This window comes from Hibiscus syriacus, unplaced genomic scaffold, assembly GCF_006381635.1.
Source record: "Hibiscus syriacus cultivar Baekdansim isolate YM2019G1 unplaced genomic scaffold, ASM638163v2 tig00112289_pilon, whole genome shotgun sequence".
NCBI lineage: Eukaryota > Viridiplantae > Streptophyta > Magnoliopsida > Malvales > Malvaceae > Hibiscus > Hibiscus syriacus.
In genome coordinates this window covers 2,340,151-2,354,894 of record NW_024063295.1, presented here as the reverse complement: position 1 = coordinate 2,354,894, position 14,744 = coordinate 2,340,151, and positions in this window count along the sequence as shown.

The following is a 14,744-nucleotide window of genomic DNA, read 5'->3' as shown; positions in this document are numbered from 1 at the left end:
GCATCTCGGTTGTAGGTTCATGGTACAAAGTACTGTATTTATCGAGCTTTAGGGATTCATCTTGTCCAAGGATTGCCTTCAATCTTTTTAATGCATTGACATTTCTTTGGATCGTCCACGTATTTCATAGATTTGAATACATTGATTGTGACTCTTTGCTCTCCAACTCTCATGGTGAATTCTCCATTTTCACAATCTATTAAAATTCTGTCGGTGGCTAAGAATGGGTGTCCCAAAATGATTGGTGCATTTTCATCGGCTTTGCAATCCAGGATGAGAAAATCAGCTGGAAATACAAATTTATCCACCTTTACTACAACGTATTCAATTCTACCCTCGGGTCGCACATAAGACCGATCAGCCAGCTGTAGGATGACTGATGTGGAATGGACGTGATATCCGTCTAGTTTCATGAATATGGAATTTGGTATCAAGTTTACACTTGATCCCAAATCAATAAGAGCTCGTCCTATGAAGTCATTACCAATGGAACATGGTATCACAAAGCTTCTAGGGTCTTTTTGTTTTTGTGGGAGTTTGCTCACTGCTGAGCAGATTTCTGTTGTCGTGGTGACACGTTCTACCTGCTTTTTTTTGTAACAATTTCTTTTAAAAACTTGGAATAGGAAGGCATTTGCTCAATGGCTTCAAGTAGGGGCACATTGATACACAACTGATTTAGAACATCAATAAATTTCTTGAACTAGATGTCATCATCATACTTCTTCAACCGTTGAGGGAACGGTGGTGGAGGTCTCACATCTACTGCTGATGGTGCTGAGGAATCGCTGGTCGTGACCATGAATTTCTTGTTATCTGGTTGATGCTTTTCTGAACCTTCACTTATTTCCTTCTCTTCAGGCACTTGCTCTCATTCATCATTCTCAGATTGATCAGGTTGTTTTACGCCTTGGCAAGACTTGTTCAGGTGATCTCCCCCAAACTTGTCATCTTGGTCGACTTGTTTTCCACTCCTTAGCGTTAGTACATTGCATTGTTCCTTCCCATGATGCTTGGTGACTTCAGTATCACTAGGGATATTTCCATGTGGGCGAGAATGTAATGCCGTGGCAATTTATCCCACTTGATTCTCCAGCGCTCTGAGAGATGAACTATGGCTTTGCAACAATGTTGCTTGGCTTTGTAACAAATTTCCTTTATTTTTAATTGTTGTAGAATGTTCGTGCATCAAGGTCTTTGTAGAAACCATGAAATCTTTTGTCAAGGCCATGAATTCCTGCAAGGATGATTCCAAGGAGTTAGTATTGGAATGCGTGTTAGAGGAAGAAGCTATACCTTTATTGTTCTGTCAGGGCTGATGATGATGCTGATTTTGAAAATGTTTATGGTCGGAATTATTTTGTTGTGGCCTGTAATTTGCGGCTTGATTGTTGCTTCCTTGATTATTCCATGAGAAATTTGGGTGTTGTCTCCAATCAGGATTGTACATGTTCGAATATAGATTATTGTTATTAGGATTGTAGTTTCCCACAAAATTGGTTGACTCATGGTTTTCATGTCATTCGCTCTCATGATGGTTGCCATGACAGAACAGACACACACTATTGGTTGCTTTGACTTCTCTTACCTCATTAGGACGTTGCAAAATTTTTAACATGTTGGTTATGGCAGAAAGTTGAGCTGCTACCGAATCTTTACTCTCTAATTCATATGCTCCAGGGTTTTTTTGCCGGTTCCTAATCTTGCACTTGGAAATTGATAGTCATTATTTGCTATTCTATCGAGAATGTCAAAAGCTTCCTCGGGTTATTTGTCTAGTAAGGTGCCATTCGCTGAGGCATCTAGCATCATTCGAGTTGGTGCATTGACTCCATTGTGAAACATCATCACTTGTGTCCAATCATGAAATCCATGGTTAACACATTTGCGAAGTAAACTTTTATACTTATCCCAACATTCGTACATTGATTCATTATCACCTTGGCGAAAACTCGCGATGTCGTTTCGAAGCTGTGTATTCATATTGGGCGGATTATATTAGAGTAGGAAACTCTTGCATAAATCAGCCCATGACTCCATTTATCTGGAATGAACTCCGCTGAGCCAAGCTCTTGCTCTATCACGTAAGGAGTAAGGAAAAAACTTCAGTTTGAGCACATCTTCATGTACTCCTTGTTGTCGAAATGAATCGCATACTTCAAGGAAAGCACATACATACTGTCTAGCATCTTCATTAGGTGTACCTCCAAATTGGCCGATAGAGTTCAGCATATTAAACATCACTGGTTTAAGTTCAAAATGAGTGGCTTGTATCTCGGGTGCCACTATGCCAGGATTGAGGTCATTGAGAATTGGGTTCAAATGATCTCGTATCGCTCTTGGTCCTTCAACTTGGAGATTAATCGCTGCATCTGGGTCTCCTAGATCTCCCATGTCATTTTGCATTTGATTTAAATGTTCTTTGGTTCTTAGGACACGCAACCTTTGTCTTAACGATTGCTCAACTTCGGGGTCGAATGGTTCCAAAGGTTTACCAGTAGATCTCAATGTCATGCAATAAAAACCTATAAATAAAAGAAAAACTACGTTAGACTAAATAAATATAAATTGACAAAAAGAACTTGTTATGTAAAAAAATTTCGTCAGTTGCCAATCCCCGGTAATGACGCCAAAAACTTGATCGCTTGTAAATGTATATGCTAAGGCAAGCAAATCTTTGCAAGTATACGCAATCGATGCAAGTAATATAGTAGTGAGTAAGTATCATATCCACAGGGATTGGATTAGAAATATATTTTCACCACAACTAGAACTAATGTCACAAACTAAATCCTACTAAGTATTCGAACTAAGAACTAATACGAATAAACTAAGAAGAATGATTCAATGATTTCAGAATAATGTAGTCGAGACAAAAGAAATATGCAAATAGATAAAACAAAACAAAATAAGTATTGGTTTAAATATAATGCAAACAACCTCTCATATTCACACGTGTCACACAGCACTGATGCTACAGTTATTCAAAGTTCTGAATGAATTATTATGCCTCACTAAGCTGCCCGATAGGATTACTAGGTATTCTTGGACGGTTGCTATGGTAATACCTCTCGGCGTTAACTATAGACATTGTCTTAACCTACTCTAGCAATTATCCCTTTTAGTCGCTTGAAACTCACTCCTTATCTCTTAGGTAGACAAGTTAGAACTTCACCATCCCAGATTCATTCCTTTTCTCACGTTGATCTATCTTAATTTTCTCGAATCTAAGAATCACTATCTAGACAAAAAGCTATCTCTCGATGCTCTTAAAATGCAAGACATGTTTTACCAAAACCCCAGGCGATCTCTCGATGCTCTTACAGTGTTAAGGCAAAATATTTAAACTATGAGCAAAACAATCATAAGTAAACATAATTCATCATTCATAAACATAAAAATATTGTTTAGCCAAAACAAAGTTTAACACCAAGTGAAGCATTCATGGTGTTATCAAAGATCATCCAATATTTAAACGTTTAATACAACCTCAAGTAAAATAAGAATTAAGAACAAAGGAAGAACGACTCCAAAAACCGGGGGCTCTATCGCGACAATCCTGATAAGCACCACGCCTGCCTTGGTGATCACCATCTCTCGAGGCCTGATCACCGCTCTGCTATCGTCTGGCTATGGAGGACACCAAGGAAGATTGGTGGGTAGACGGTGGGAAAGCACTGTAGTTGCTTGCTCACGCCTTAGGTAAAGCTCTTCTCTCTTCTTCTTCCTTGACTACTTTCTTTTTATGGCTACGACTGAATATTTATAAGGAAAAAACTCCTAGGGCTTTGCATGCTTTTGGAGTTTCCTTAATTAGCCATTATTAATTTCCCATGCTTAAAAAGGAAAGGCGGCTAGCGGCTGTTAGAACAATCAAGGCTTGCTTGCACGTGAAGTAGGTCATCCATCTGGCATGTGACATAGGCGGTTTCACATACCTGCTTCAGACTTCTTCAGATAAATCTTGCCTAAGCGAGATAAATATGCTCTTCACGTTTTCTTCTATTCCGTTGACCTTTGCAACTTTGCATTGTCACGACTGAAATGTTCTTCCTCTGTAGAATTCTTGCACAAACACAACTCAAACAACCCTTTCTCCTCAGCAGCATCAGTCAAGCCAAATAAATCTTGGCTAAGAAAAACTTATCCACCATAGGCTAATATAACCTATATGCAACTAAATGCAACTAAAAATGCAGTGTATACTTTGTTTAGACGAGCAATAACTTAAGTGAAAAAAACTAGAAATTGAGTCTTTTTACAGAGTTATCAGCAAGTACCTTTCCCATGATCCTTTGAACTTAATTAAACATTGCCTTAGCATATCCTCCAATACCTGAATAGTTTGCTCTGACTGCCTATCTGTTTGCAGATGAAATGTTGTACTGAAATTCAATCGAGTACCCAATGCCTCGTGCAAAGACTTCTAGAATCTTGAAGAAAACCTTGGGTCTCGATCGGACATTATCGATATAGGCACTCCATGCAGGTGAACTATCTCTTTTATATACAATTCCACATATTTATCCATCGAGTAATTCACCCGAACTGGAATAAAATGAACTGTCTAGGTCAATCTATCCATAATTACCCATATTGAGTCCTTTTACCGGGTGAAAAAGGTAGCCCCGAAACAAAATCCATTGTAACTCATTCCCACTTCCACTTGGGAATGGATATCGGTTGTAGTAATCTGAAAGGCACTTGATGTTCAGCTTTAACTTGTTGACATATCAAACATTTTGCAACAAACTTCGATACAACTCTATTCATACCATGCCAGTAATAACGACTCTTTATATCCTGATACATCTTAATTCCGCCTGAGTGCATTGTCAAAGGACTATAATGTGCATCAGAAAGAATATATTTCTTCAATTATTCGCTATTTGGAATGAAAATTCTTTCATGATAATACAAACATCCATCACTTCTTATCTCGAAGTCTTTAGCCTCATCTTTTTCTACTTGAGAAATTTTAGTCAAACATGCTCCATCTTGTCCTTGCAGCTCTTTTATCCGATCCAAAAGCATTGGCTTTAGCTTAAGCTCATCAATTAAGGCGCCATCTTCCTTTACTGACATACGTTCATTCAAAGCTCGTAGAGCTATAAAAGTCTTTCGACTAAGTGCATCAGCTACCACATTAGCTATTCCTGGATAATAATCGATCATCACATCATAATCTTTTAAAAGCTCGATCCATATTCTTTGCCTCAAGTTCAGTTATTTTTGAATCAACAAATACTTTAAACTCATGTTATCTGTATAAATATGGCACCATTCACCGTACAGATAATGACGCCAAATTTTCAAAGTAAACACGACCACTGCCAATTCTAAGTCATGAGTCGGGTAATTTCTCTCTTGATTCTTCAGCTGTTTTGAGGCATAAGCCACAACCTTTCCATCTTGTATAAGAACACATCCCAACCCATTATGTGATGCAACACTAAAGACTACATAGTCTTTACCCGACTCAGATTGTCCAAGCAATGGGGCATCTATTATGATTCTCTTTAACATTTCAAAACTTTCTTGGCATTTCTCCATCCAAACAAAAGGCACATCTTTCCGTAACAACTTAGTTACGGCTAAGCTAACATTGAGAAGTTCTTCACAAACCATATATAATAACTAGTAAGCCCCAAGAAACTCTAAACTTCAGAAACATTCTTTGGGGTTGCCAATCCATTATAGCTTGAATCTTTTTAGGATCTACTCTGATGTCTTCTGCGGAGACTATATGACCAAGGAAAACAATCTCAGCTAACCAAAATTTACACTTGGATAATTTGGAATATAGTTTCTTCTCTTGAAGAGTCTGAAGAACAACGCGAAGATAAGCATCATGCTCCTCTCTTGACTTGGAATACACCAAAATATCATCGATAAATACCACCACGAATTGATCTAAGTAAGGTTGGAATACTCGGTTCATCAAGTCCTTAAATTCTACAAGAGCATTAGTCAAACTGAATGGTATTACCAAAATTTAGTAATGTACATACTGAGTCCGAAAAGCTAATATCATCCTCTTTTATCTTTAATTGGAGGTACCCCGACCTCAGGTCTATCTTAGAGAATTCTGTTGCGCCTTTCAATTGATCAAACAGATCACCAATCCTTGCATAGGATACTTATTCTTTATAGTCACTTTATTTAACTGACGATAGTCGATGCATAATCATATAGACCCGTCCTTTTTTTCCGCAAAAAGCACATGTGCTCCCCAAGGAGAAACATTGGGTCTGACAAATCTCTTATCAAGTAGCTCCTGCAATTAGGCCTTTAATTCTCTTAACTCTGTTGGAAACATTCGATATGGAGCCATAAAAATAGGTTCGATACTCGGGTAAGCCTCAATATTGAATTATACCTCCCGGTCTGAAGGTAAACCCGATAATTCTTCAGGAAAAACATCTGAAAACTCCCTAACCGTTGGAATATCATCTACTCTCACTTATGATATGTGAGTGTCGAGCATGTTAGCTAGGAAAGGTATACACCCTTTTGACATTATTTTCTTTACAGTCATGGTTGATATTACATTGGATGGTGATTTTGCTTTTTCGCCACTTACTACGATTTCTGAGCCTTCCGCTTCCTTAAAAAATAATCGCTTCTTGCGATAATAAACCCATCGATGATGTGGAGACAACCAATCAATGCCCAAAATGATTTCAAACTCATCAAAAGGTAACTTCATCAAGTTTTTTGGGAACACAACCCCTTGAATCTTTATCAGGCATTTTCTACATACCCGCGTTACTCTCGCACTGTGACCCATAGGGTTTACCGCTATGATCTCACTAAAAATTGGTTCTAAAGGAATTCATATAGTTCTAACGATTTTTGTACTAATGAAAGAATGTGTAGAACCAGGGTCAACCAAAACAAACTAATGATCATAAAAAAGATGGAATGTACCTGTTAAGATCTCAAGGTCATCTTGATCCTCATTAGTCTTAATGTTGTGAATCCTGGCTACTCCCCGAGTCTCTTGATGCGGCATTGATTCAAATTGTCCTCTGGATCTACCTCTACCTCTGCTCCTATTAGAAGCTGCCATAGATCTCTCAGTTTGTGCTGAATTATCCCCAGATTTCTTAGGATAGTTTCAGGCATATTGATTAGTTTCACCACACTGAAAACAAGCTCTATTGAGAAAACTGCATACTCCACGGTGAAATTTTCCACATGTTTTACATGAAGTTCTCTCTCCAAATACTCTACCTGAGCTAACAGAAAAAGACTGAGATTGTTTAGTTTTCTGTGAAGCTACAACAGAACCATCTCTATCAGTATATCTGGAACTTGAGCCTTTACCTCTCTTAGCATGATGAGGAATTGAAGAAATTCTAACTCTTTTCCCCATCTGCATGCTCTGTTCAGCTGCTAGAGTCTCCTCTTGAGCTCTTTCAATAGCATTAACTTGGTTTATAACTTCTTGCAGGCTAGGCAAGTTCAAAGCCAACATCATCTCTTTTAAATTTGGCCTCAACCCTTCAATGAACCAATCACGTTGAGCCTTGTCATTAGGAACTACCTCAATAGAATAACGACCCAGCTTGTTATACTCAGCCTTGTACTCATATACTACTCGATCACATTGTTTCAAATTAAGGAACTTTAGCATCATCACCCGTTTAAACTGCTCACCAACATACTTGTTCTTAAATTCCTCCTGAAAGAACTGTCAGGTCACTTACTCCAGTGATGCATACATAATAGTATTTGACCATAATACTCGAGCTAATCCCCGAAGTAAAGATACAACTCCACCCAACTTTTCTTAATCTGAGCAGTGAAGACTTTCAAGCATTACCATAATATCATTTAGCCATAAGTCAGCCTCCATAGGACCTTCATCCTATTCTCCCTGGAACTCAGGAGCTCCTAAACTCTTTAGCTCTTTTGGGATCAAAATCTGTGGTGCTGGAGGATCAGGGGGATACGGAGGAGGTTGGAACCGAGTCAGAATGACATCGAGAGCTTGCATAAAAGCTCCAATTTCTGGCACAGGCATACCCTGATGTGCAAGCACACTAGTATTTTTAGATGGAATAGGATGCTTGCTATTAGCCTTATAGCTTTCGCTACCCGATACTTCCCTAATTTCCTTTTCTGCCACTCTTTGCAAGTTCAAAGATTCCAACATCTAATAGGACATACATAATAATAACACTCAAGTTAGTAAGGAATGACATCAATCATATTCTAATGATACCATATCAGTAACCTTGACAATCTTAGTGGAATGTAACCCTTTTTAAAGTAAAATAAACCCTGTTTCGACCGAGAATCGGCTAAACCTGGCTCTGATACCAATAAATGTAATACTCATTTCCTATATACATTTCCGTACACAAGTCACAAGTGTCACATGACTTTTATAAACATTTTCTTATTTGTAAACCCATAAAATTTTGTTTCGAAAACAAAACAAAACATTTTAATATAAAATAAAACATTCGTTGTAACATATTACAAAATTATAACTTTAATACATTTCAAAGCATTTTTTAAATTCAAATACACGCCATCTATTTATCAAAAGAAGACATAAATTTCCTATAGTTACTAATGAGTCAACCTTGGATTGATGATCTCTACTGCACTCATTACTCTGCTAGTCTTTGCTATTTCTTACATGTGAAATCAACACATGCTAAGTATTTACTTAGTGAGGCATAATAATGTAAAGGAAATGTAATTTATACACAAGTATATCATGACTATCAAATTATGAAATATATCGTATACTTCAAAAGAATCATTTAAAAACCATCTCAGTTAAACTAAGTTTCTTTCATATAGTCATCGAAACTATTCTTAGTATGCCCAACATACCTATCTATACTCATTTTTCCAATTATCTTTTATTTTTCCCAATATATGTCAACTGAGAATGGAAGGTACATGCGTTGCAATGAAATATCGAAATGGTAATTCACCTCATTATGAATACCATGGTTGGCACCTTTTATGCCGAAAATGCACCGTTATGCATTAAGCAAAATCGATCGATAACTTTCATACACGAAGTATGTCGAAATGGTAATTCACCTCATTATGAATACCATGGGTGGCACAATGTATCATTATGCATTAAACAAAATAGATCGATACTATCATACACAAAGTATGTTGAAATGCACCTATAACTCTCAATGCACATAACAATAGGCTTTTAAGTTAATTCCACAGATTTAAACATTTATTTCTGCAACATCGATAACCATTGAACAACATCAACATTCATCTATTCATTTTAGAGTAGTTCATACTCTAAAACTTATTCATAATAACATTCCCATACACATTATGAAAATATATCAAAATACTGTAAAACATACATTTAACAAGACCTTTGAGGTTGACTCATCGCGAGTCTTCCTCATCTCATATATGTACAATAAATGCACTCACCTGATATGCCTCACTAGTATGCTTTAAGGATGTCTAGCTATTCAATAACTTTATCTTTGGCCTTTTTCTTTCTTGACTCTAGAGCTTGGTTACGATCTCCACAGGCATCCATTATTACACATACCATACAAATATTAGTATACTTTCTAACATTTATTCTTTTAATAATATTTAAAAGTACTATTATTTTCAATTTCTATTAAAATTCATCATATCTTAAAATTCCAAGCTCAACAGTATCGGTACCCCTACTACGCTATCAATACTTCAATACTATAGTACCGATACTCATTTCAGTATCTGTACCATTTTTGCATTCTGGAATCCATAGTATCAATACCTTTCTCTTAGTATCGATACCCACAGTAGTATCAGTACAACTTGCATTAGTATCTATATTGTTCATTGAATTTCCTCAAATTTAAACCTATAATATCGGCACTGTTCTTCCAGTACCGTTACCCTTACCCATATTTTTCATTTTCCAATTCGAATTTTTACCCAAATTTTCATTTAATTCTCTTTCTTTTACCTCCAACAATACCCTTAAACTTATTATCACTAAACCCAAGTAAATTTCCTCCATTTAGCTTCCTATAACATCTAAAATCTCCAAAGAACTTCCCAAACTAAGAATCACACTACTTTTTTATACATGTTTTTAATCACTTTCAAGACTTCTAAACTCTTATTTACTTCTTTGACAAATCAAATATGCTTTTAAACCTCAATAAAAACTCATATTTCAACATATCACTCAAAAACTCATTTTCTTCAATCTCAAATAAATCATTAATCTCTTAGTTTTAATCCTCCTTGAACTTTCCTTAAGTCTCTATATCACTTAAGGTTTTAAAACTAGCCCATAAACTAAAGGAAAAACCAACTTGAAGAAAACTTACCTTTGGGGTATGGAGGAGAGCACGGGACGAGAAAAAGAGGAGAACAAGATAACTTAGCTAACTTTCTCCTTTTCCTCTTCTTAAATATCCCTAATAAAATAAACTTTTAAATCCATTTCCCCTTAAAGGGCCAAAATTCCCCTTCATTCATCCGTTCTTACTTATAGGTCTTAAACACAATTCTAATTCATTTCTTGTACTTTACCATTTATTCAAATTAAATCCTCCAAATTTTAAATCCTTTCATTATGGTCACCGACTCGATATTTGGGGTATTACATTATTAGTCTGTTTGGAATTTGTAATTTTAAATCAAAAACCCTAAATTACATTCATTCACCTTTATTTTTCAATATTTTAACAATGAAATTATTGTTGTTTGTTGAACAAGTTGTACTCATCATTGTGCTTTTAATATGGCATCATCATCATGCTTATCGTCTGGAGGTCGTCTATAACACCCCAACCCGTACCCGACCCGAATACGAATCCAAGGTGTCACATTGACTTTTCAAATTGTTTACTCTTACAAAATTATTGAAAATTTATACTTTCATTAAAATAAAAGTGAAATAATTTACATATATATAATTAAAATATTTACAACATCGATAGGAGCATATGTGATTGAAACTTTCATTATATGCCAACATAATTCATATAACAAAATGGCATACTGTTTGAATCACTTCTGATATGATCTTCTTTGAAAGATATGCTGCCTTGGTAGATCCTAACTCTAATATTACTGCTTCTTGGTACCTACGTGTGAAACACTTACACGCTAAGTCAAAGACTTAGTGAGACAATAATACAATCATGCAATACTTAAGTCATGAATTTACAATCCAATCATTTCAGTATATAATCACAATCATCATATATCTACTAATCAATAACATATATGATCATGCATTTAATAATAATAACATGTCATCTTATAAGAAGGTTAATTCTTTTTATATCTTTTATGTGCTCATGTACATTACTGAGAATTTAAGGTATGCGAGTATATTGAGGTTGTGAACAAATGCTGTCACCACAGCTCATATAAATTTGCACTGAGTGCCATATAAAATTGTCTTGAAGGACCTCGTAGAATTGTCCCGAAGGACCACATATATGTCCCGAAAAACCTCGTAGAACCCTCGACTTTTGGCATGCGAATTATTCTCACAACTCTCATATCACATAACATGGGCTTTAACATTTATATGTTTCATATGTTCCCATAGTCAACCAAATCATCATATATACATATACTCATATAACTCATATCATTTCTCATATAATCACATAGGTTCTGTCTCATATCATATATCACATGGGCATATAACTACTTATATTATATCATATAGCTTATGTTTTGTTCTCTTATGTTCACATAGATCACGTAACATATGTATCATAACATATAAACATTTATCACTTATGCATGTACTCATAATAATCATGACATAAACATGCTTATAACTATATACTCATGAAATCAACATATGAAATAGACTTATCACAAGTCTTATTTCCATAAAACACTATCTATAATAGAGTATGCACTCACCTTAGCCTCACTTAGTCCAATCCACTCCTATAACTCGTTTCCTCTCTCTCTCAATGGATCTTAAATCTTCGATTGTTCCGGAACTTGCTTATGTTCGATATCTACATAATTATACATTTGATATGAATATAAGAATTCTAAGCATTATAATTCGATCCTTAATAACCTAAGCTAAAAGAGGTACTTAGTTCACATTTTTAATTTGAGTAGTATCAGTACCTAAGGTACAATACTTATACTTCCTTTACTGTGGTATCGATACTTTGCTTTGGTATCGATACCCTTTCTTGGTTCTGGAATTCCCTTCTAAAAATGGTATCGGTACTTGCATAATGGTATCGATACTATTGGTATAGATACTACCCCTTCGGTATCGATACCCTTGATTAAATTATCAACTTTTAGCTTATAATATCGATATTGTTCATACAGTATCGATACTCGTACCCCAAATATCATTCATTTCTCTTTGAAGTATCGTTACTGGATGAACAGTGCCGATACCCCTTGCCCAAAATTCACTCATTTAACCTGAAAATTTAACAATACCTACTTAAACCTTCTATTTTAAACTCCTTTCATACCATTAAACTTGACTACACTTACTCAAATCATCTTATATCCATATAACACATCATCATCTTAAAAAATATCATCATTTATCTTGAGACCAAGAATCTTACTAAATTTCCAACATGTTCTAATTCATTTATAACACTTTGTACTTCTTATTCTAACTGATGACAAGTCAAATTTAATCTCAAAACTCATTTACTAACTCTTTTCCACAATTTCACTTAACAACCTTTTATATTAAATCCTGCATAACTTCCTCATCTTTTAGTTTTAAAAGAACTTAAGTTTTCCTTAAGCTTAAGTATTATCTAAAGAACCTAAACCAAGCTTAATTTCAATAAATAATCAATTGTTATGAAACTCACCTTATCAAATTGGGTTCACGGCTAAAGGAGGAAGAAAGATACAGAGTTCTCTGGAATTCTTTGTTTTTCCATTTTTCCCTCTCAGAAGCTCCACGTGGTTATAAAATAACCATAATCAATTTTTAATTCACTTACTTGTCAAATAACCATTTTACCCTTTCATTTATCATTCTTTAAAATTCAATCATATACAAATATATTCTACTTAAGTCCCTAAACTTTTTAATTTATCTAATTTGGTCACTAAATTCTAAAATTTTATAATTTGGTCACTAACCCAGTGTTTGGGATGTTAGAAATATCCCCTTTAAGAAACTTCATCCTCAAATTTTCACTGCACAAAGAGATGGGGGTGCTAATTACGCATATCCTCTTCACGTTCTCACGTTGCTTCCTCTACTTTGTGATTCCTCTATAACACCTTGACCAACATAAACATATTATTTCATAACTGTTTCATTTCTTGTGCTAATATTTGCACTGATTTCTCCTCATAGGTCATATCAGTTTGACTTTTATCTCTTCTGGTGTAACGATATGAGAGGGATTAGATCTATATCTCCAAAGCATGGAAACATGAAAAGCATTATGAATTTTCTCCATTTCCGGTGGCAAGGCTAACTGATACGCTGCTGGTCCCACTATCTTAACAATCTCATATGGTCCAATAAACAGAGGACTAAGTTTTTCTTTTCATCCAAACCTTAACACATTATTCCAAGGAGGCACTTTCAGGAATACTTTATCTCCAACTTGAAATTCAATCTCTTTTCTCTTAAGATCAGCATACGACTTCTGTCTATCGGATGCCACTTTGATATTGTTATGAATTACTTGAATTTTCTCCTCTACTTCCTTGAACAATTCGGGACCAATAACTTCCCGATCTTTAAGTTCGTACCAATTCAAGGGAGTACGACACTTTCTCCCATATAAAGCCTCATAAGGAGCCATCTTAATGCTTGATTGGTAGCTATTGTTGTAAGCAAATTCAGCAAGTGGCGAATACTTCTCCCAAGATCCTTTGAACTCTATTACACAAGCTCGTAACATGTCTTCCAAAATTTGGATAATCCGCTCGGATTTTCCATCCGTCTGGGGGTGAAAGACTGTGCTAAAGTTCAGTTGAGTTCCCAACTCTCCATGTAAAGATTTCCAAAATCTCGATGTGAATCGATATCTCGGTTAGAAACTAACGAAATATGCATGCCATGCAATCAAATAATCTCTCTAATGTATAACTAATTATACGTTTCCATAGAGAAATCAGTTTGAACTGGAACGAAATGTACTGACTTGGTTAAATGATCAACTATTATCCAAATTGAATCTCTTTTATTTGGAGTCTGCGGTAACACTGTTACAAAATCCATCGTCACATTCTCCCACTTCCACTAAGGAATAGAGAGTAGTTGAAACAATCCTAAAGGAACTTGATACTCGGCTTTGACTTGTTGACATGTCAAACATTTAGACACAAATTCTGTGATACTTCTTTTCTTTCCCCACCACCAATTTCGACTCTTGAGATCAATATACATCTTGTTTCCACCATGGTGCATTGTCAACGGACTAAAGTGAGCTTCTATCAACAAATCACTATTCAATTTCTCATTATCTGGAATTACCAGTCTCTTTTGATAATATAAATTCCCATCAGGTTTAATCTCAAAATCTTTATTTTATTCATTCTTTACTTGCTCTAATCTCTTCAAACACTTTTCATATTTGTTTTGCAATTCTTTGATTCGATCTAACCAGCTTGGTCAAAACTTCAATTGTGCACATAAACCACCCTCTCCATCTAATGACAACCTTGCTTCTAAAGCTTGTAAGGGTACAAATGTCTTTCGACTTAAGGCATCGGCTACCACATTTACTTTTTCGAGATGGAAATGAATTATCATG